General features: G+C 35.3%; 1 long non-coding RNA gene across 1 annotated transcript; it reads right to left on the reverse strand.

Annotated features, from left to right (window-relative positions):
• Positions 1-11,093: 11,093 nt before the first annotated feature.
• Positions 11,094-20,217, reverse strand: LOC130541905 (uncharacterized). The gene is made up of 4 exons (XR_008955997.1): positions 20,139-20,217; positions 18,373-18,503; positions 14,547-14,588; positions 11,094-11,173 (listed from the first exon to the last, which is right to left on the reverse strand). It is a non-coding gene; the product is annotated as an uncharacterized LOC130541905 (long non-coding RNA).
• Positions 20,218-21,937: the final 1,720 nt, after the last annotated feature.

The following is a 21,937-nucleotide window of genomic DNA, read 5'->3' on the forward strand; positions in this document are numbered from 1 at the left end:
CACCATTTGAAGGACTGAATATTGAGTCCAAAAACATTGCATGATTTTCAAAATAAAACCACTACTCTGCAGACAGCCCACATTTAAAGACTGTGCCACCATATACCTTGAAACCTTCAGATTTTATGAGATTATATCTTTTGTCCCTCTTTGTATGAGTTCACTATAGCCATCTCTCAATTCTGGGACTCACAACAAGACAAAATTCTACTTTCCTTTTCTAATATTACTTCCAATCCATCCAAAATTCCAAAATCCTTCATTAGGTTCTTGGAACTCACAGCCAGTCATCAGCCAATGTCCTATATTTTCAACCTGTATCTGACTTTCCTTCACTTTCCTTCTCTAACAGAAACCTTTCTCCCTAAGGACCACTTTCCTGCAGCAGCCCTAAATAACGTGCATTTTCTGTCCTACACATCCTACACCCTGCACACTGCTGGGTCTATAGGTAAAGTTTTTGGTGTTCTTGCAGTTTTCATTTTATTTTCATCATAAAGGATCGGGCTTTATGGGACATCATTGTTTTCACCTCTTGCTCGATTCTTGAATTCTCTTGCTTCTCTGTCTCTTTTTCCATACACTTCCAGCACAGTTCAAATCCTGATTGAGTCCAACTCACCACAAAACTCTGGGCTTGCCACAATGAGGCTACATGAACTGGTGAAAACTATACCATTTTCCCGACTGATCTTAATATAAATTCCCAGCCACAGACATCAGTGCAACTTTTAAAATGGGTAGTGGTATTTCTGTGGTTCCCTAGATAATTTACTACTTTTCTCCTATTGATGACTTTTTCACACTTTCCCTTCCTCTCCTCAAATTTTAAATACTAGCACCATCTTTACTCTGTGATGATCTATGTTATATATAAAATGGAAGCAAACTTCTAAAAGCTCCTCTATTACATCTACCCATGTGTGATGGTTAATTTTATGTGTCAGTTGAGCTGGGCCATGGGATGCCCAGGTATTTGGCCAAACATTATTCTGGGTGTCTGTGAGGGTCTCTAGATAAGATTCACATTTGAATCAGGAGGCTGAGCAAAGCAGATTGCCCTCCTTAAAGTGTGGGTGGGCCTCATCCAACCTGGATAGAACCAAAAGGCTGAGTAAGAGGGAAGCCCTCCTGCCAGACTATTTGAGCTGAGACATTAATCTTTTCTTTTCTTTTTTTTTTTAAAGATTTTATTTATTTATTTGACAGAGATAGAGACAGCCAGCAAGAGAGGGAACACAAGCAGGGGGAGTGGGAGAGGAAGAAGCAGGCTCATAGCAGAGGAGCCTGATGTGGGGCTCGATCCCATAACGCCGGGATCATGCCCTGAGCCGAAGGCAGACGCTTATCCGCTGTGCCACCCAGGCGCCCCGACATTAGTCTTTTCTTATCTTTGAACTCAAACCGAAAAATGGGCCCTTCTTGAGTCTTGAGTATGCTGGCTGTCAGACCACCCGTCTTCATATCCAAATACAACTTCACCACTTTTCTGTCTAATTTATTCCATCTGAGAACACCATCCTCCAGCCTGCATTAATTCCTCCCTCTGTAAGTGATTTTTCCATCAATTTACATAGATGATTTTTTCTCTTTCCTGGATAGACCCCTCAAACTACCACCCTATTTCTCTTGCTGCTTTTACATCAGAATTCTTTGAAAGAATTGTATAAACTCAATGTTTTAAAATTCTCTATTTACCAATTTTCTTCAGAAAGGTTTATACCCACTTTCTATGTACTTACCCAAAACTTCAATGATCATAGTTGCTAATTGCTAAAACTTCATGTTGCTAAAGCAAATGGTCGACTCACAGTGTGCATCTTATTTCAACACTGATGCGTTTGACATTGGTGAATCCCGGGCCAGAATGGCTCACACTGCCTTGCAAGAGATGCTTGGGCATCTCTTCTAAACTCTTGAGACAACCCTTTGTTTTCTAGGACACAACATTCTCATGGTTTTCCTTCTATCTTGTGGATAGCTGCCTGTCCAGTTTCTTTGGTGCTTCCTACTCATCTCCTGATTTTTATGAAGGCACGTGCAGGCTGTCCTTGAAACAGTTTTCTTTTTATATTCACCTCCTTGGGTAGAGTGAACTCATGGAATGTCATACCTTTAAATAATACCTTCTTTATAAATTATTTCCACATGTGTATCTCAATCTTCTCTGAACTAGAAATTGCTATATGCACCTGCCAACTGCACATCTCTCTGTGGGCATGTATTAAGTAAAGCAAATTTAGCATGTCCAAAACCAAATTCTTGCTCTTTCTTACATACTTTCTCCTTACTTGGTCTTCCCTGTCAATGTCAATTCCATCGTCTAGTTTTTCAGACCCCAAACCCTTAGTGGCATGAGTGATTTATAACCATTTCTAACCAATTCCACCCTCAGACCCTTTCTAAACCATCAACCCCTCTCATCTAACTTGTAGGAATTTTCTCCTAACTGATTTGCCTACTTCCACTCTTGACCACATAGATTATTTTTTAAAAAAACAAGCCACAGTGCCTTTTGAAAACCTAAAACAGATGCCCTCATTTCTTTGCTCCAATCTTTCCTATGGTTTCGTGTCTTAAAATAAATGCTAGTGCACTCAAAATGTTCTCAGAGTCTCTCTATCCCACCTTAAACTGTTTGTAATGACCATCAGGTGAGCTCTTAGCTCTGGGACTTTGCATTTGCTATTCCCTCTGCCTAAACACACTTGTCCTAAATGCTGCATCACTTTCCCTCTCACTCCCTAGGAGTCTTTGATAAAGTCAACTTGGGGGTGGGGGGCTTCCTTGAACAATTTAAATTTTCAAGTATTCTCACCAAAACTGCCCATCCCCCTTTCCTGATTTGTAGTTATATTTAGCACTTACCACCAAATGACTACTCTGTCTCTTATTATCTATATTCCTCACTCAGATTTAAGGTCCATGAAAGCAAGCGTGTTTTGTTTTGTTTTGTTTTGTTTTGTTTTGTTTTGTTAATCTGATTGTGCTCATGTTGCATACCAAATACTTAACATAATAGGAAACCATAGCAGTTGCTCAATGCATATTTGTTTAATAAAATATTACAAATCAGGTATGTGTTTGCATCTCTTTCAGTGTTTCTGAACTTTCCTTGATTAACAAAAGTATTTCAAATTTTATATGAAATAGAGGAGTCTGATATGCCCAGGTGGGACATAGGACCTCTTGTTGTCCTAATTTCTTACATCTTTTAATTTAAACAACTGTGTAAAGTATCATCTGATCTGGAAACTAGCATTATTGAGAACTTGACAGAGAATATGAGATACCCTATATGCTCTTAGTATATGCCTTTAGAATTGACTTTATTGCGTAAATTAACCAAATTCCTCTGGTTAATATTCTAAAACTTTTCATTTGATGAATCCTTTCATAATTAATTTATGTAATTGTATATATTATATATATGTAATTGATATATTTTAATATATTTTATATAAATTATATTTATACTATATATAAATTACATAGAATATATATTTAAAATCTATAATAAAATATGGTAAAGTATATATTTTATAAAATATATATCGTTATATTTATCATATATATTTTAATATATGCATATATTTATGATACCTAAAGAGTACTGTAAAACAATTTTTTCCTGTTGCCCTAGATTTGGAAATGGAGCCCAGAGCTGGAAACAACTGACCTTAAGCTTCACCCAATTGTAAAAAAAAGCTACAACAAGCCATTTACAAAATCACACATCTTTGCAGAGCTTGCTTGCTTTCTCTCTCTCTCTCTTATTTATTTATTTATTTATTTATTTATTTATTTATTTGAGAGAGAGTACACACGAGCGGGGGAAGGGGCAGGGAGAGAGGGAATCTCAAGCAGGCTCCACATTCAGCACAGAGCTGGACACAGGGCTCCATCGTAGGATCCTGAGATCATCACCTGAGCCAAAAATCAGGAGCCAGACCCTTAACTGTCTGAGCCACCCAGGAGCTCCTTTGCTTACTAAGGGAGGTTTCGTTGAGATAATTATATTGACTAACGACCCATGCCCTTCCTAAAATTTGGTATAGTTTTAATAGGCAGACTCCAAGAGAATTATTCATAAAGATTCATCATCCTCTCAAAAACTGACAATTTATCTTCAGTTGCCAGCTGGATGGTGTTGGACCACTGTTCCAACACCACAGCTGTCCAGCTATGGGTTACCCTTAAAACACAATAAAACGTGGTGGAGGTTTTTGGACTAATGTGACTATTTCAATTATATTCCTGTGTATCAAGTCATCCTAGGTATATTGGCACAAAAGAAAAAAAATTCCTTTTTTCAATCTGAAGTGAAATTGGCATATAACATTATATTAATTGTAGGTATAAAACATAATGATTTGATATTTGTATATGTTGCAAAATGATCACCACAATAAATGTGGTTAACATCCATCCCTATACACAGTCACAAAATTTTTCTTGTTTGAGGAGTTTTAAAATTTACCATCTTGGCATCTTTTAAATATGTAATGTAGTGTTATACTGTACATTACATCTCTGTGACTTTCTAACTTTATAACTGGAAGTTTGTATCTTTTGACCCCCTTTACTTATTTCTTCTACCCCCTACCTTATGTCTGTGGCAACCCCTTCTGTTCTGTTCTCTGTATCTATGAGCTTGTGATTTTTGTTTTGTTTTCTTGGCGTGTTGCACAAATGGAAATGGTACCAAAAAAAACCCAAATGGCAAGAGTATGTTATTTTCTATGTCTGAATAATATTCCATTTGGAGTGTGTGTGTGCGTGTGTGTGTGCGCACGCATGCGTGCATATGTTTACTACAACTTCCTATCTATCCACTAGGGGATACTTACTTTGTTTCCATGGTGAGCTATCAAAAATAATGTTGCAGAGAATATGGGTATGCATGTATCTTTTTGAATTAGTGTTTTTTCTTTGGATAAATACCCAGAAGTAAAATTGGTGGATTATATGGTAGTTCAATTTTTAAAAATTTTTTGAGGATCCTCCATACAGTTTTCCACAGTGGCCATACCCAGTTTCTGTCCCAAACCAACAGTGAACAAGGATTCCCTTTTCTCTACTTCCTCGCCAACACTTGTTATTTTATTTTTTTATTTTATTTTTATTCAAATATAATTAACATAAGTGTTTATTAGTTTCAGCTGTACAATATAATGAATTAACAATTCTATACATTCTCAGTGTTCATCAAGATAAATGAGTTCTTAATCCTCTTTGTCTATTTCACCCATCCCTACCTACCTTCCCTTTGGCAACCACCAGTTTGTTCTTTGTATTTAAAAGTTCGGGGGAATTTTTGCTTGTCTCTTTTTTTCTTTGTTTTGTTTCTTAATTTCCACATATAAGTGAAATCATATGGTATTTGTCTTTCTCTGACTGACTTTTTCACCTAGCATTGTACCAATTAGGTCCATCCATGTGGTCACAAATGACAATATTTCACTCTTTTATGGCTGAATAATATTCCATTCTGTGTGTGCACACGTGTGTGTATACACAGCACATCTTCTTTATCCATCTATCAATGGACACTTATATTGCTTCTGTATCTTGATTATTGTAAATAACACTGCCATAGACATAAGGCTGCATATATCTTTTCAAATTAGTGTTCTCATTTTCTTTGAATAAATACCCAGTAGTAGAATTAGTGGATCATATGGTTATTCTATTTTTTGATTTTTTGAAGATCCTCTATACTGTTTTCCACAGTGGTTGCTTCAGTTTGCATTTCCACCAACAGTGCACGAGGGTTCCTTTTACTCCATCCACATCCTCACCAACATACGTTATTTGTCTTTTTGATAATGGCCATTATGACAGGTGTAAAGAGATATTGTGTTTTTGATTTGCATTTCCCCGATGATTAGTAATGTTGTGCATCTTTTCATATGTCTGTTGGCCATCTGTATGTCTTCTTTGGAAGAATATCTATTCAGGTCTCCTGCCCATTTTTAAATTGGATGAGAGAGAGAGAGAGAGAGAGAGAGAGAGTGTGTGTGTGTGTGTGTGTGTGTGTGTTGAGTTGTATAAGCTCTTTATATATTTTGGATACTAAACCCTTATCAGATATATCATTTTCAAATATCTTCTCCCATGCAGTAGGTCACCTTTCACCTTTTCATTTTGTTGATGATTTCCTTGTCCAGGAAAAAGCTTTTCATGTTGGGGTATTCCTGTTGGTTTATTTTTGTTTTTGTTTCTTTTGCCTCAGGAAACATATCTAGAAAAATGTTGTGACAGCGATGTCAAAGAGATCACTGCATATATTTTCTTCTGAAGTTTTTAGGTCTTCAATCCATTTTTAGTTTCCTGTTGTGAATGGTATAAGAAAGTGATCCAACTTCATTCTTTTGCATGTAGCTATTCCATTTTCCCAGCACCATTTATTGAAAAGATTGTCTTTTCCTTATTGTATGTTTTTGCCTCCTTTGTTGTAGGTTAATTGACCCGTATGAATGTGGGTTTCTTTCTGGGCTTAGTTCTGTTCCATGGATGTATATGTCTATTTTTGTGCCAGTACCATGTTGTTTTGATTATTACAGCTTTGTAGCGTATCTTGAAATCTGGGATTGTTATACCTACAGCTTTGTTCTTTTTTCCAAAATTGCTTTGGCTATTCAGGGTCTTTGTAGTTCCATACAAATTTTAGGATTATTTGTTTTAGTTCTGTGAAAAAATGTTGTTGGTATTTTGATAGGGATTGCATTAAATCTGGTGATTGCTTTGGGTAATATGGGCATTTTAGCAATATTGATTCTTCCAATCCATGAGCATGGAATATCTTCCATTTGTTTGCGTCATCTTCAATTTCTTTCATCAATATTTTATAGTTTTCAAAGTACAGATCTTTCACCTCCTTGGTTAAGTTTATTCACAGGTATTTTATTCTTTTTGGTGCAATAGTAAATGGGATTGTTAATTTCTCTTTCTGCTGCTTCATTATTGGTATATAGAAATGCAATGGATTTCTGTATGTTGGTTTTGTATTTTGTGACTTTACTGAATTCATTTATCAGTCCTAGTCATTTTTTAGTAGAGTCTCTAGGGTTTGCTATATATTATATGTCATCTGCAAGTAGTGGAAGTTTTACTTCTTCCTTGATAGTTTGGATGCCTTTTGTTTCTTGTCTGATTGCAGTGGCTAGGACTTCCAGCACTATGTTGAATAAAAGTGGTGAGAGTGGGCATCCTTGTTTTGTTCTTGATCTTAGAGTAAAAGTTCACAGCTTTTCACCATTGAGGATGATGTGAGCTATGGGTTTTTCATATATGTCCTTTATTTTATATTGAGATATGTTCTCTCTAAAGCCACTTTGTTGAGATATTTCTTGTCTTTTTGATAATAACTATTCTAACTGGTATTAGAATTTTCTTGTGCTCATAAAGTCTGAGGTTAGGAATTTAGATACAACATAGCAAGATAACTGATATGTGGAATTGTTGAAAGAGGCTCAAGTGTCTGAGAGTTGGGATCATGTGAGAGCTCCCTAATTCACATGTCTGGCAACTGAGGTGGGATGAATGGAAAGCTGGATTTAGTACTGACAACCATAGTGCCCATCCATGACCTCTCCTGTGGCATATGTTTCCTCTCCATGGCTGGGGGTGATGATCATTGGCAGGAATGAGGAAGACATCTTTCTTTGAGGACATCTTCAGCTACAGAAAATGTACATAAGTATACATTGCCCCAACAATGGTGTACATGTAATATACCCAAAATGTGCTTCCTAAACAAAGGAATACAGGAACACTACTAGATCAAGCATATTTGGCCATTTTTGGCTGCCTCTCCTGCCTCTCTGATTTATTCCCATCCAATCCTTGAAAATTTATATGTATAACATCTAGAGAAAGAAAACACATCTCACATTTCTCAGTCATGCGTACTCTCATGGCAGCAGGAATCAGAGCTCCACATGCATTGGACGGGGGGTGTAGTGCCTTGGTTTGCATATAAAATTGGAAGTTTTAAATGGTATTTACTGAACTGGACTGTTCCAGAAAAGACCCAAAGGTTGTAAGATCTATGGGTTATATTCTTTTTTTTTTAATTATTTTTTATTTATTTATTTTTTGATGTAAAGTTCGATGATTCATTAGTTGCGTATAACACCCAGTGCACCATGCAATACGTGCCCTCCTTACTACCCATCATTTTTAAGGAAAAGGAAGAGGGAATTCAGCAAAGCATCATTTAAAAACAAAATAAAACAAACTATGGATAAGAAAAATAACAATTTATATTTTCTCTAAAGTTGAAACTCCTCAAAAGTCAGTGGTTATATTTCCAATATTACAAATAAAGTTGAGTACTATTCTGAGTTTTAAGCTAGTTCATTTCTAAGTAATATAAAATGTAATCTAATTCCTGGATTTCCAAAAATGGACTCACCGGCTGCTTCAATAGTACTGTACATGTTATGTTCAGGTAATTTTTTTAATAATCTGAAGTAAATGTCAAAATCCAAATGCCTGTAGGAAACTAGCATATGATGTGTGAATTAGATTTAGTGTAAAAATTAGGAAATAAAAGAAGTAAAAATGTTGTCCTAACACAATAAAACATATCCATAGTCCTTATTGGAGGGCTAACTCTTGGCATGCCACAATGTAGGGAATAGAGGAGTTTGGATATGACACAGTTATATCATTTAGAACACTTGGTACTTTTCTTATTACTTGAAAACATATTTATAGAGATTCACTGAGTTACACTGTATATACACACATATCTATAAATAACAGATAGGAGAGAAAGGTAGTATTGAGTTAATTGAGGCGACAAGAATTAAGAAGAAATATGGGGGAAATTTTACTATAACACGGAACTATTCAGGATACGTAGGACTTACCAAAAAAAAAAAAAAATAAGAAATCCGTTTAAATTATATGACCAACTAATAAATGAATATGCTGTTTTTATTTCATGATTTTAAAAACTTCTTTTTCTTTAGAAAAACAAATAACAGTGGAGCCAGATTTGCATTTAAATTTGACAGAAAAATCCCTGTCTTTCAAAAATATGAGTCTTTTATTATTTATGGTCGTTGTATAATATACAGTTATGCAACTATCAGTTCTACATATATTTGCTCAAAATAGCCTTGGATTTTCATGACGGAGGGAAATAAAAATAAATCACATACTGATACTAGGTACACATTAAGTGATTTGTATTAACCTACTTACTTAATCCACACTACCAGCCCATGAGGTTACATATTATTATGGAGTAATATCCTTTGATGCAGAAGATTTATGAAGATTTTGCAAATCATATAGACAGTAAATGGCACAGCAGGGATATGAAAACCAGTTGTCTTCCTCTTAATCCCGTTCTCTTTATTTAAATGAAATATTGTGTTCTTCAGTTTGCCTTTAGAAATAAAGAAAACTTTATATTTCTGAATTTGGAGGAGAATATACCATTTTTAAAACAGGTAGAATGTATTGAAAAACTGTATTTTGAAAAATCAATAAGCATGTTCATATAAATGCGTTGAACTTCTATGAGTACTCTGTAAACATATAATTTTATAGAGAACACTGTATTAGGCATTTCATCATATCATTTTAAGTTTTTCTAATTAGGAGCCTCTACAGTTTATCACTACCCCTAAGAAACAGATGGTACACACACATGATAACTGAAGAGAGATTAATTAGTGGTGTATTTACAGGGTTGGGGCAGGATTCACAAACTAAGCAGGGAGGGTGAAGAACTTAGCAACTAGAGACAGAGAGAGGCTTCATCAGCCCTGAGGAGCAGAGAGGAAGAAGCTGTTAGGAGTACTCAGCACTGGTTCGCAGCCGGAGGAATTAGCCTCCAGACAGATGTTCTAGCTGTGGTGAAGGAATCCAGTCCCTGTCACACCAAGGCAGGAATGGACTGGGGGAAATAAGAACATCACATCTGTCTGCCCTATTTTCTCTTCTCTGCCTCCTGCATCAGCTAAACCCAATGTCTTAGTTCAAGCTGCCCTAACAAAATACCACAGATTGGGGGCTTAAAAATAGAATTTTATCTCCTCACAGGTCTAGGGACTAAAAGCCTAAAGTCAAGGTGGCAGGTTGGTCAGTTTCTCTTGTGAGCTTTCTCCTGGGTTGCAGAGAGCAGTCTTCTCATGGTGTCCTCACGTGGCAGAGAGAGCCAGCAAGATTTCTTATATCTCTTAAAAGGGCACTGATCCCACTACAGGTCCCCACCCTCATGGCCTCTTCTAAATCCAATTACCTCGTAAAGGCCCCATTTCCAAATGCCATCACACCAGAGGTTAGCTTTGATATGTGAACTGGTGAACTGGGGGGGGGGGGCACATAATTTATTCACAGCACCCAGATAGAAGTCTGAGGAAAAGGGGGCTTCTCTAGAGTCCACAGGGTCAGTTTCCCAGGACACAGAGCCAGCCAGAAACCATCAAAAACACACATTTTAAAAATCTGCATTTGTCATACTCATGAGAAATGCAGGTTTCCTATCCTGGCTCTTAATTAAAGAGCCATCTAAAGTCTTTCTTTTTAAAATTATTTTTAAAGATTTTATTTATTGATTTGAGAGAGAGCATGAGGAAGAGGGACAAGCAGCTCCCAGTTGATTAGGGAGCCTGACATGGGGCTTGATCCCAGAACCCCAAGATCATGACCCCAGCCAAAGGCAGATGCTTAATTGACTGAGCCACTGGGGCACCCCTAAAGTCTTTCTTTTTTTTTTTTTTTTTGGCATGATAAGCACTTCTAGTTTTGTAATAAGTGAACTGTGAAGGTTTAATATACATATTTGTACTTCATTGTTACCATTTCAATCTTGAAAGTATAATTTTCCCTACTTTCTTAGAGACAAAATATCTAATTTTCAAAAATGAGCATATTTTATAGATGGGTCGTGTGTGCATAAATCTTTGGTTTTTATTAAAGTGCATTAAATGATTGATTATGCTTCGTCCTTACGTTGGCATCCAGTAGACACAAACTCAATTATCCATATTTTTAATGATTTAAAAGAAGTTCCTCAAAGCTATATATGTAAGAACCCATATTTTACCTGATAGAGTTGAAAATCCAATAGAACAATCATTTCTTTTGATAACTATTATGGTAGAACTTCCCAGAGGTATATTGGTGGAAAATATCTTTCATTCTTAAACATCTGCAACCAAAACAAAACAAACAGACACACAAAAAACCTTAAAACTCATACTTCACTTTATCATTTCTTTTAGTTCTTTGGCTAAAATAGAGAAATAAATATATTTAACATGCATTTCTATACATTTGAAAAACAGGTTAACCTACCTTATAAATTACTATCAAGCGTAGGATCAATATCTTTAGTTTTTAAGACAATTTAAATAGTATGGTTTAAAATTGATTAGAGAACGAAGACAGGAACATTTCCTACTTGTTACAAAGCATAGTTTGTGTGTGTGTTTGTTTGTGATGTAATTGTGCAATTCTCTCTCCTTTTGATTACCTAGAGGTCCTACTGTGATATGGATGGTTGTTAGCAGGACATCACTGTCTTCCTCTCTAGTTAGTGTCCAGAGTATATGTTAAATGCCTGTTCTCAAGCAACAACAGTTCTGTTGTACTGTGCAGTACTATATACTATGTTGTACTGTGCAGTACTATGTACTAAGTACTCTCTCAGCCACACCTTCCATGTATATGGAAATACACACTCAACGTCAAACCTAATGTTTTCTAATGATCTAAGAAAACATTGTCAAAATTTTAGATATTTCTTAAAGAAATAAAGGAAAAATCATTTCTGTGTTTTTATTACAATTCTGTTGTTTTGTCCAAAGATTCTTTAGAATAGAAAATATGCAGTGTCTTGAAACTCTTGTAAGGCAGTAGTTGTATCTTTTTTCTTTTTTTACCTCTACTTTAATGCTATCATATTCTATTCTTTCCTTTCCTAAAATGTAATTGCTTTCTGAGCATTAAAATCTGTCCTAATTTCAAAGAAGTTGATAAAAACGAATAGAAAACAAAATGTGTTGAGATTACATTTGTTATAACTTAAAGCTATCCTAGAGGCATTGTGTTAACTAACACTGAAAAATGGTGACAATCATATTAAGGTGCTCTTATATTTTCATAAAGGTAAACTGAGTGGTGTTTTAGATTTATCCAAGATACACTAGTTAACAGGTGCTGGAAAACACCTTTTAGCATGCCATTTGGAATGTTCTAATAAAATTCTAGAAATATAAAATAGGGTAGATTATTTTTTCAGAAGATTAAAGAAAAAAGAATTTTCATTTATCAAAATGAAAAGTGAAAGTAAAGGTTAACAGTACCAGGTATACAGAGGTACAGTGCGAAGCATTTTGAATTTAGAATTTGTTTTGTTTGAAGAATCATTGAAAAAATGATCAAAAACTTAAGTTTCCAAGGACAATATCCTTTTCTATGAAGTTATCAAGATTATGAAGAAAACTGGAAAGTATTCACTGCACATTTAAGATTAGTAGGTGGATTTTGTTTTATTCTAGCTGTTAATATGGCTATAAGAGCAGCTCTACAGAAAAAAAAATTTATATTAAAAAATAAATTTTTTTTATTGACTTGACACGTGATAAACAATTTGGCTGAAAATTTGACAGATTTGTCTGGCCATTTAACTAAATTTGTTAAGTCTGTAGGGTTACATATTCACCCAGTAGGTAACTAAATGAAGAAATGGGTGTTTGTGACTATACCATTTAAACAAACTAGTTAGACAATTCAATTTTATTTCAATGACAAATGAGTAAAACAAAATTTGTTTTTGTAATTTAGTTAAAACAATTAAAAACCAGGGGTGCCTGGGTGGCACAGTCATTAAGCGTCTGCCTTCGGCTCAGGGCGTGATCTCAGCGTTCTGGGATGGAGCCCCACATCGGGCTCTTCCGCTAGGAGCCTGCTTCTTTCTCTCCCACTCCCCCTGCTTGTGTTCCCTCTCTCACTGGCTGTCTCTGTCAAATAAATAAATAAAATCTTAAAAAAAAATTAAAAATCAGACTTGTGGGCTGTCATCAGCATATTTATTGATTCAGCATATTTATTAGCTTTTGGATTGATTTTGGTTATTTCTGGGTTTTCTAATATATAAGAAATGAACAGCTGTCAGTATTTGGCCAATGTGTAATTCCTGTTCATAGTTTCCTCTCCTTTCCTTTCCCTTTCTTTTTTCTTTCTTTCTTTCTTTTTCTCTTTCTTTCTTTCTTTCTTTCTTTCTTTCTTTCTTTCTTTTTCTCTTTCTTTCTTTCTTTCTTTCTTTCTTTCAGAGAGAATGAATGTGTGCACAAGGTTGGGGAGGGGCAGAGAGAGAGAGAATCAAGCAGGCACCATACTCTGTGTGGAGCCCAACTCAAGGCTTAGCCTCATGACTTGGAGATCACGACCTCAGCCTAAGTCAAAAGTCAGGTGCTTAACTGACTGAGCTACCCAGGCGTCCCTAATTCCTGTACTTTAAATATGAGTATGACATAATTTAAAATTATACCCAATACAGTATTTGTCATGTGTGAATTAACTTATTAAAAGTTTCACATATTCTCATTTTTTTTTCAAAAAGCAATTATAAGAACAGAAGAAAAGTTGTATGATTGTAGTACATTAGTGATATAATTTAGTCTCCTATCTGACTCTTCACATTCCTCAAGATATGAGTGCCACAGTCATATAATAACAAGAAAAAAAAAAACCCTCATATTTTATATTTCTTTACAAACGAATCCTTAAAATGACCATCACCTCAATTATGGGGGCATTTTTAGCTTAACCTTCAAAGAATATATAAAATATTGAGGGTTATATTGTTTTAATTGACAGGAAATGTAGTACATATGTTATACATCAAATAAATATATGTTTTACTATATTGTCTTATTTTCAATTTCTCTATTTTCCATGTGCATAATCTGCCTGGGTTAGGGAAAATGATATAATAAATGAATAAAAGATGTACACAAAGGGAAAAGAAATTGTGCTTTCACTTCTGAGTGTGAAGAGAGAAATGAAATTAAAAGCATCCTTATGGAAAAATAAAAATAATTTCTAGTTAAAAAAGGACCTCTTGCCATTGGACCCCTAGGTGTTCTCAGCCTAGGAAACACTCATACTACCCTAGAAATATAGAATTGTAATGTAATTACTGTTCACAAGGTGCAGAGAATCCATGTTTCTATATTTTGATATAGACAAGACCGATTCCATTAAAATTATGTGGGAATAAGAGAATATTCCTTCACTAAACTATTTAATATTTAAGACCCTTATGATATAGAAATATCTTAAGTTTAATGCTGTTTTTTCCTTGATACATGTATATCTTTACTTTGGTCTTCCATTTAATTTTATTGTTAAAGACCAAGTGAAATGAAGATAATGAAAAAACAGTCATTTCAGTTGCCCATATTTCCAATTTAATTCACTCCTGAAACTAATATTACCCTATATATTAAGTCACTAGAATTCAAATAAAAACTGGAAACAAGCAAACAAACAAACAAAAAACAAACATTCTAAAGTACCTTAATTTGCTTACAGTCCTTGACCAGTTGGCTAACTGCATCCTTTGTTTAGTGTAAAATGGACAAAAGAGAAAAAAATGTTAGTATAATTTTTTATCACTATAAAAATTGTTGGCATTTTCTTGAAAACAATTAAGGTTTTATGTTAAGAAAAGAGGACAACAGGGGTTTTTCTATTTTTTTTTTTTTAATTTTAATTCCAGCATAGTTAACATACAGTGCTCTTAGTTTCAGGTATACAATTTAGGGGTTCAACAATTTTGTACCTTACTTGGTGGTCATCATAAGAAGTGAGCACAATAGGTTTTTGTTGGTTTTTTAATCATGGACTTTAAATTTAATGAGACTAAAACATTTTTTTCAAAAGCTAATACTTACAGAGGGACACCTGAGTGGCTCAGTCGGTTAAGGTTCTGCCTTCGGCTCAGGTCCCATCCCAGGGTCCTGGGCGGGGAGGCTGCTTCTCCCTCTGCCTGACACTCCCCCTGCTTGTGCGCTCTCTCTCTCTGACTAATAAATAAAATCTTCAAAAGCTAAGACTTAGAATCAGTATTTAGTATCCAACCTTTTGTTGGATACCTTGGAAGCAAAACTTATTTTTTTTCTAGAAGTGAATCTGCTCCAGAGATTCCAAGTTTGGGAAATTTGCCTGGAGGCTCACAGTAAGGATAGGCAATCAAGAGTCCCAAAGGGAATCAGTCCTACCCTGAGGAGAGGGAGAGTCTAGGCTGGAGACACTGAGAGCCTAAGTGTGGGACTCAAGTCTGTAGGATTATTACATTGATTTTAGGGAGGAAATTATTCGCAGAAGCTCGGGATAATAACCCATCAGATTACACCAAAACAATTTTCAATTTGTATAACAGCATCAAAGAAAGTAGTACCTATAAAGAGATGAGAGTCTCTATTTTGCTCTCTTCCTAGAATATGGAAGAACTGAGCTCTCAAGACTGAGTTAACATTTTTTAACAAATAGGAAGAAGTAGGAGATATTTATGTTATTAAGTGTCAATGGTGCTTAAGTGTTTTCTTAGAAAAGTAAATAAGATAGAATTATATTTGAATCCTGTGTTCATGAAACTCTATAAGTCCTATTCTATCATATAAGGTATCCTGTCATATTTAGCTCTAACTTTATCCAGCAAATGTTTATTAAACACTTATTATGTATCTGGCATTTTAATAATGCTATATACTCTATAATGGCTTAATCAGTCATTTTTCATTGGCAAGACCTGCTAATATGTTCAATGTTAAGCTAATTCGTTTCTGAAATGCTTCAAAATATTTTTAAGGTCAAATGACTTTTGAATATATTGTCAAATTCTATTCCCTGTGTTATAGAAACTTTAAAATAGCCATACTTTGGGGTGTCTGGGTGGTTTAGTTGGTTAGGTGTCTGACTTTGGCTCAGGTCATGATCCTGGAATCCTGGGATCAAGCCCCCCATTGGGCTCCCTGCTTAGTGGGGAGTCTGCTTCTCCCTCTGCCCTCACCCCACTCACTCGTGCTCTTTCCCTTTCACTCTCTCTCTCTCAAATAAATAGATAAAATCGTTGGAAAAAAATAAAATAGCTATGCTTCATTTTGATTATCTTAATAGAAATTAAGTTTATCCATATGGTTTCACCTACTGTTAAACATACTTCTAGAAGACACAGTGCTTGTGCCCACATGACGTCAAATCATTTGGATGAGAAGGAAAAAAATCCCAATTATCCAGATGTTGAGTTTAAATAATACCAAACATCTGGTGTTTCCAAATAAATTTTTCTTGATTCTGCATAGCTTTAATTTTTAAGAATGGAGACTTAAATGTCAGACCCAAAATATTTCTTAGCCTAAAATTAACACATAATGAATTTGTGATATGTTGGAAAGAGATTATTTCAAGAGGTGGTCTGACATAGAAATGTAAAACCTTTTGCTTCACAATCACACCCAAAAGGATCATTCTATTACCATGCAAGCAAAGAGATTTTCACTTAAATGTTCTGCCTTTTAATGTTTCTTGTCATTTATTTGACCTATGGTCTCATCCATCTGCTCAGCTTCTCAGTGTTAATAACTATTCAATTCTCAGATTACAGAATATCATGTAGTTAGAATGGTCAAGACCTGAAAGTTTACAAATTCACAATATATCTGTGGTTTATAGATCTAAAATACAAAGAACAGAAAGATTTGAGTGGAAAAGGTATTTTAAACATAAGATTTGCAATACAATATGGAAAATAACATGTTTAAAAATTTTTTTGAAGTTTAAAAAAGTTTAATGTGTTGGAAAACCAGCTGTGATATAAATATATCTGTCACAGATTTGATATACAGTCTACCTACAGTTGCTTTTTTTTTTTTTTTTTTTTTGGTATAAAGGTCAAAGCGTAATTTTTTCCCTTAGTGTACTTAGGACCACTTATTGCAAAGATCATTCTTTTCTCTGCTACACAGAGCAATCTCTGTCATAAAGTCAATGTTACATTTAATTGTTCCTATTCGGGGCTTTATTTGATCCTATTGGACATTTGTCTACCCTTGTGCTATTACCATACTGCCTTAATTACTTTATTTTTTAATAAGTCCAACTGCATACCAAGAGGGGAATACTGGCAGTGACCATCTTGGTAGGTAGGAAAACTTTATCATTAATATTATTTAGAATTTCCAGTGCATATTAATTATAATAATTAAAAAAAAAAAACACCTGGTCACTTTTTATAAATAACTTTTAAAATCTGTATAGACAATTTATCTCTTTATTGCCTGAATCCAAAGTGAATTTCTGTCATCGTACTCCTTCCTCCCAACACAGTCGATTGTCTCTATATAATTATTGTATCTCCTAGAGCATGTTCTCCAGAATTTGTTCTTGAAAGTGACTTGTCTAAATTTGATAATTTTTAATTCCATGTAAATTTTATGATTTATTCAAAACTAATATAAACAAACCACTGCCGTAATATAACTACACCCACCACCACCAAATCTAATGAAATTTTACATTGGCATTGCAAGGAATTGATAGAGCATTTTGGAATTAATTGACATATTTATATTAATTACTTATTCCAATCATGTATATGAACTATCCCCCTATATAATTTGTTCTTATTCATTTTTCTCAATAATAACTTACATTTTTCTGTATAAAGAGCTTATATATTTATTGTTATATTTATTTGTAAAGAACTTGATTTTTTTAAATTTTTTGATGTTTATTTATTTATTTGAAAGAGAGTGCAAGATAGAGAGCGTGAGCAGGGGAGAGGAGGAAGCAGGCTCCCTGCTGAACAGGGAGCCAGAAGTGAGGTTTGATCCCGGGACCCTGGGATCATGACATGAGCCAAAGGCAGACACTTAACTGACTGAGCCACCTGGAGACCCAGAACTTGATATTTTGATGCTATTCTACATGGCGTCCTTAGTACCCTCACTAAAATCATTTATTACTTATAAAAATTATCTGTAGAATCATTTGAAATTTCTATCTAGGAAACCATACTCCCTGAGAATAATTTTGATGGTAGATATAAATATGATAACAAATTGATATAACACCAAGAAAAATACAGAATGTTACCTTTATAATTCTGACTTAAGGTGATCTTTTTAACAGAACACACAAAGTAAAAATGACGAATGAAATAATTGATCAATCAAACCACGAATAAGCTTTCTATTGCTGCATAACAAATTACCACAAACTTAGTGGCTTAAAACGGCACTCATTTAGTTGCTCATAGTTCTGTAGATCAGAAATTCAGTTATGGCATGACTGGGTTCTCTATTTAGGGTCTCACAAGCTGAAAACAAGGTATCAACTGACCTGAGTGCCCATCAGGAGCTTAGAGTCTGCTTCTGAGGTTGTATGGTTATGGCAGATTTCACTTTGTTTTGGTTGCCTCACTTAGGTCCTGTTGCCTTACTAGTGATCAGCCAGGCTCTTCGCTTCCAGCCCTGGTAATTACATACACGAAGAGGTCATCTTAGAATTATGCCTACCACCAACATTTAATTAGTTACTATCTTTCATTAAAAGGCACTGCTAAGAGGATGAGAAATCAAGTAAAGGAGAAGGCTGTGAGAAACCTCTAGAAATCAATGGGGAAAACATGGCAAATCTCATAGAAAACCACGGAGAACTGAAAAGACTTAAATAGGATTTTTATACTTGAGTGGACCCAAATGTCTATTAAAATATATGCAATTGTCTGCTGTTATTACACAGAACCAGACAATCCAAAGTACTCATAGGATATACCCACATAAAGCCATAACTACCGTTAATAGATAAAGGCAGCTCCAGCAAATATCACAAATGTCTGAGACTTTCAGGCCCAACTCTCAGGGTCCTTTCACAAAGGCACTTAGGTGAGCTTCATTTGCAATTGTAAACCGTCAAGGTAACAAATTTACCCAGAGGTCTATACATGTCATTAGTTCCAAGGCTAAAATCAGGCAGTGTAACCAGATAAAAGAGGTACAAAGCATCCATCTACACACTTTTAATGAACATTGTATCTACCTTTGGTGTTGAGTGCTGCCAAGCAAGTTCTGACTTTAAACTGCATTCCATAAATCACCAGCTAGTATGCTTCACCCTCCCCTTTTGTCAAAAATAATCACCATAGTTCCAGAAATCCCTGGAGAAAAGTTTAGAGTTACCATAGACTAGCTACAAGTTAGCCCTCTGTTTATACTGTATTCAGTTTCATTATTGACCAGATAAATGTAAATTAAAACTTCCATTGGATATCAATGTCCACCAAATGGGTTGTAATTAAAAGATTGATATTAGCAAGTATTAGAATAGGGAATAGCAAGAATTCTTCTAGTGCAGCACCTTTGACTGTAAATTGATAATGCCACTTGGAAAAAGTAAGTTTTGATTATCTAGTAAAGTTGAAGGTGCACATATTTTATGATCAAAATTTCTGCCCCAATATATATGCCCAAGAGAAATATGTGTATATGTATTTCTTTGAACATGTAAATAAAAATAACTGAAAGTTTTAAACAACCCAGATGTCTATCAACAGGAAAATGTTCAAATAAATTTGGTTATATTCAGACAGTTGAATATAATATAACAATGAAAACAAACCAACCATTCTGCAAACAACAGTATAAGAGAAACAAGCATAATTTTGAGCATAAGAAGTTAACATAAAACATAGACAAGTCTGTTTATACAATCTTCAAAACCAGGCAAACTGAACTGTAGTGTTTAGGGATGAAACAATAAATAAAAACAAGTGATTATGATAAAACTCTTTGGGGAGTCGAAAGTAGATGGTTATTGGTGATTGAATGAAGTGATGAAGAAGGCTTCTCAGTGGTGTTTTATGGATGTTCACTTTGAAATAATTTGTTCAGCTGTACGCTACAGTTTCGAGCACCTTTGTGTTATGTGTTTATTGCTCTCAATTAAAAAGCTATAAAATATAGAAGGTATTCATTTAAATTTTGTAATGTATTGAATGTTGTGATTTTATACCAATTGAAAAGATTTTAATCTTTCTCTCAGTGAAGGAAAATCACTACATTTAATGCCTAAATAATTAGAGATGCAGCCAAATGAATTCATATTACCAATTCTAGCACCAGAAGTCTGAATTTGCAATTCAGGTTATCCCCTTAAAAATGGTCAGTGGTTAGGGGTAGGGGCAACACTCATCCTCGTGATGTGTCAAGACGGCGCCTGTAGAAATTAAAGGACAAGATGATACAAGGCCACATTGCAACATTGTACTCGCATTGCTTTACTTTTCCAAGTTAAGTTTCAGCCTGAATATCAAGAGTGTCTCCTACTCAGAGGTAAATGTCCTTCCTTCCACAAAATTTATGAGACTTGTCACAACATGAAAAAGGGTTTGATAGGCATTTTCCTTCTGTTTGTTCTGGACCGCACCACTCCCTCCTCACTGTCCCAATGGAGCCCATAGAGTAGTCTTCCCGTGCCTGGAAAATCACTTCATCACTGCCCTGCCCACTCAAGGTAAATCATGAAATACTTTCATGGTGCTGGTTTAAAAGTTGAGTAATAATTTTTAAAGAGAAGCATGGAAAAGTTTGCTGTTTGGATGCTTCTATGGATGTTACTTTCCTGTTGAATTCTGCGTAACATTTTATGGGATGCTGTAAACTACATGTTTGTGTTCCCCCCAAATTTCCATGGTTAAACCTAATCCCCAATGTGATGGTATTTGCAGGTGGGGTCCTTAAAAGGCTCTGCCCTCATGAACGCTGTTAGTGTCCTTAGAAAAGGAACCCCAGAGGGCTCCTTTGCCCCTTCACCCAGATGAGGACACATTGAGAAGTTCAGTCTACGGTTCAGAAGGTGGTGTCATCACCAGATACCCAATCTGATCTGGACTTCCAGCCTCAGGGACTATGAGAAATAAATAGCTGGTTTGTTTGGTTTTGCTTTGTTTTGTTTTTAATAAGACACTCAGTCTGTGGTATTTTGTTATAGTGGCCCAAGCAGACCAAAAACGGGGATATATATGAATTTTACACGTTACAATTTTTATTCCTGAGTCTAGGTACATAAAGAGGGAAAAAATGCTTTGATCTTCTTCAGATTAGTGTACTAATAAAACCAAGATCCTAAATTTGAATTTTATGTTTAAGGTGGTTCGTTTTTGCCTATTACATTACATAGATGTAATTTTGTGCAGTGGGGGGAATTGAAAGGTTGAAGCCTCAGAAGGCCTTTGGGTGGTCGATTAGTGCTAAGAGGTAATTATTCTGTCACTGCCAAGAATGAGAGGAACGAGACAGTCACTATCGAGTGCAGAAGTGTAATCCTTTCTGCCCTTTCCCCCAATCCCACAGTAAGGAAGATATCACAGTTACTGTCTTTTACCTAGAAATTTGACTAGCTATACCTTACTTAACATGTAAATTCAACTATGACAACAGATTTAAACTGCCTGAGTGTCAGTCACTCTCCATCACCTTAGTTTTCCAAATTGAAGGGCCATTTCTCTTCCATATTCTAAAGGGATTGCTCACCACCGCCCTCATACCCTGCCCCAGGGCCCCACTTAAATAATCTTTGTGTCTCTTTCTAGCACCAGAGGCATTTCTGGTTTATTTCCACTTCACTGGCCACTCCTTGAGAATTCTTTTGCTAAACCCTGCTTTTGTACTTCAACTTTAAATGTGGAAGGGCTGTGAACTCCAACCTGGACCTACTATCTTCTTTTCTGCAAGTCCTTGGGAGCTGTTTCATCTGGTCCCCTGCCTTTAAATAGTCAATGGGGTTAGTCTACTCTGTTTGCATATCAAGCCCCAAATCTTCCCCAGTTTTAGGTTATTATATGCAAATTACCTACCTGACATGTCCATTTGCTGGAACACGTTCAAATGGAAATTTTGTTCTCTTT

The sequence above is a fragment of the Ursus arctos genome, unplaced genomic scaffold, assembly GCF_023065955.2.
Source record: "Ursus arctos isolate Adak ecotype North America unplaced genomic scaffold, UrsArc2.0 scaffold_27, whole genome shotgun sequence".
Taxonomy (NCBI): domain Eukaryota; kingdom Metazoa; phylum Chordata; class Mammalia; order Carnivora; family Ursidae; genus Ursus; species Ursus arctos.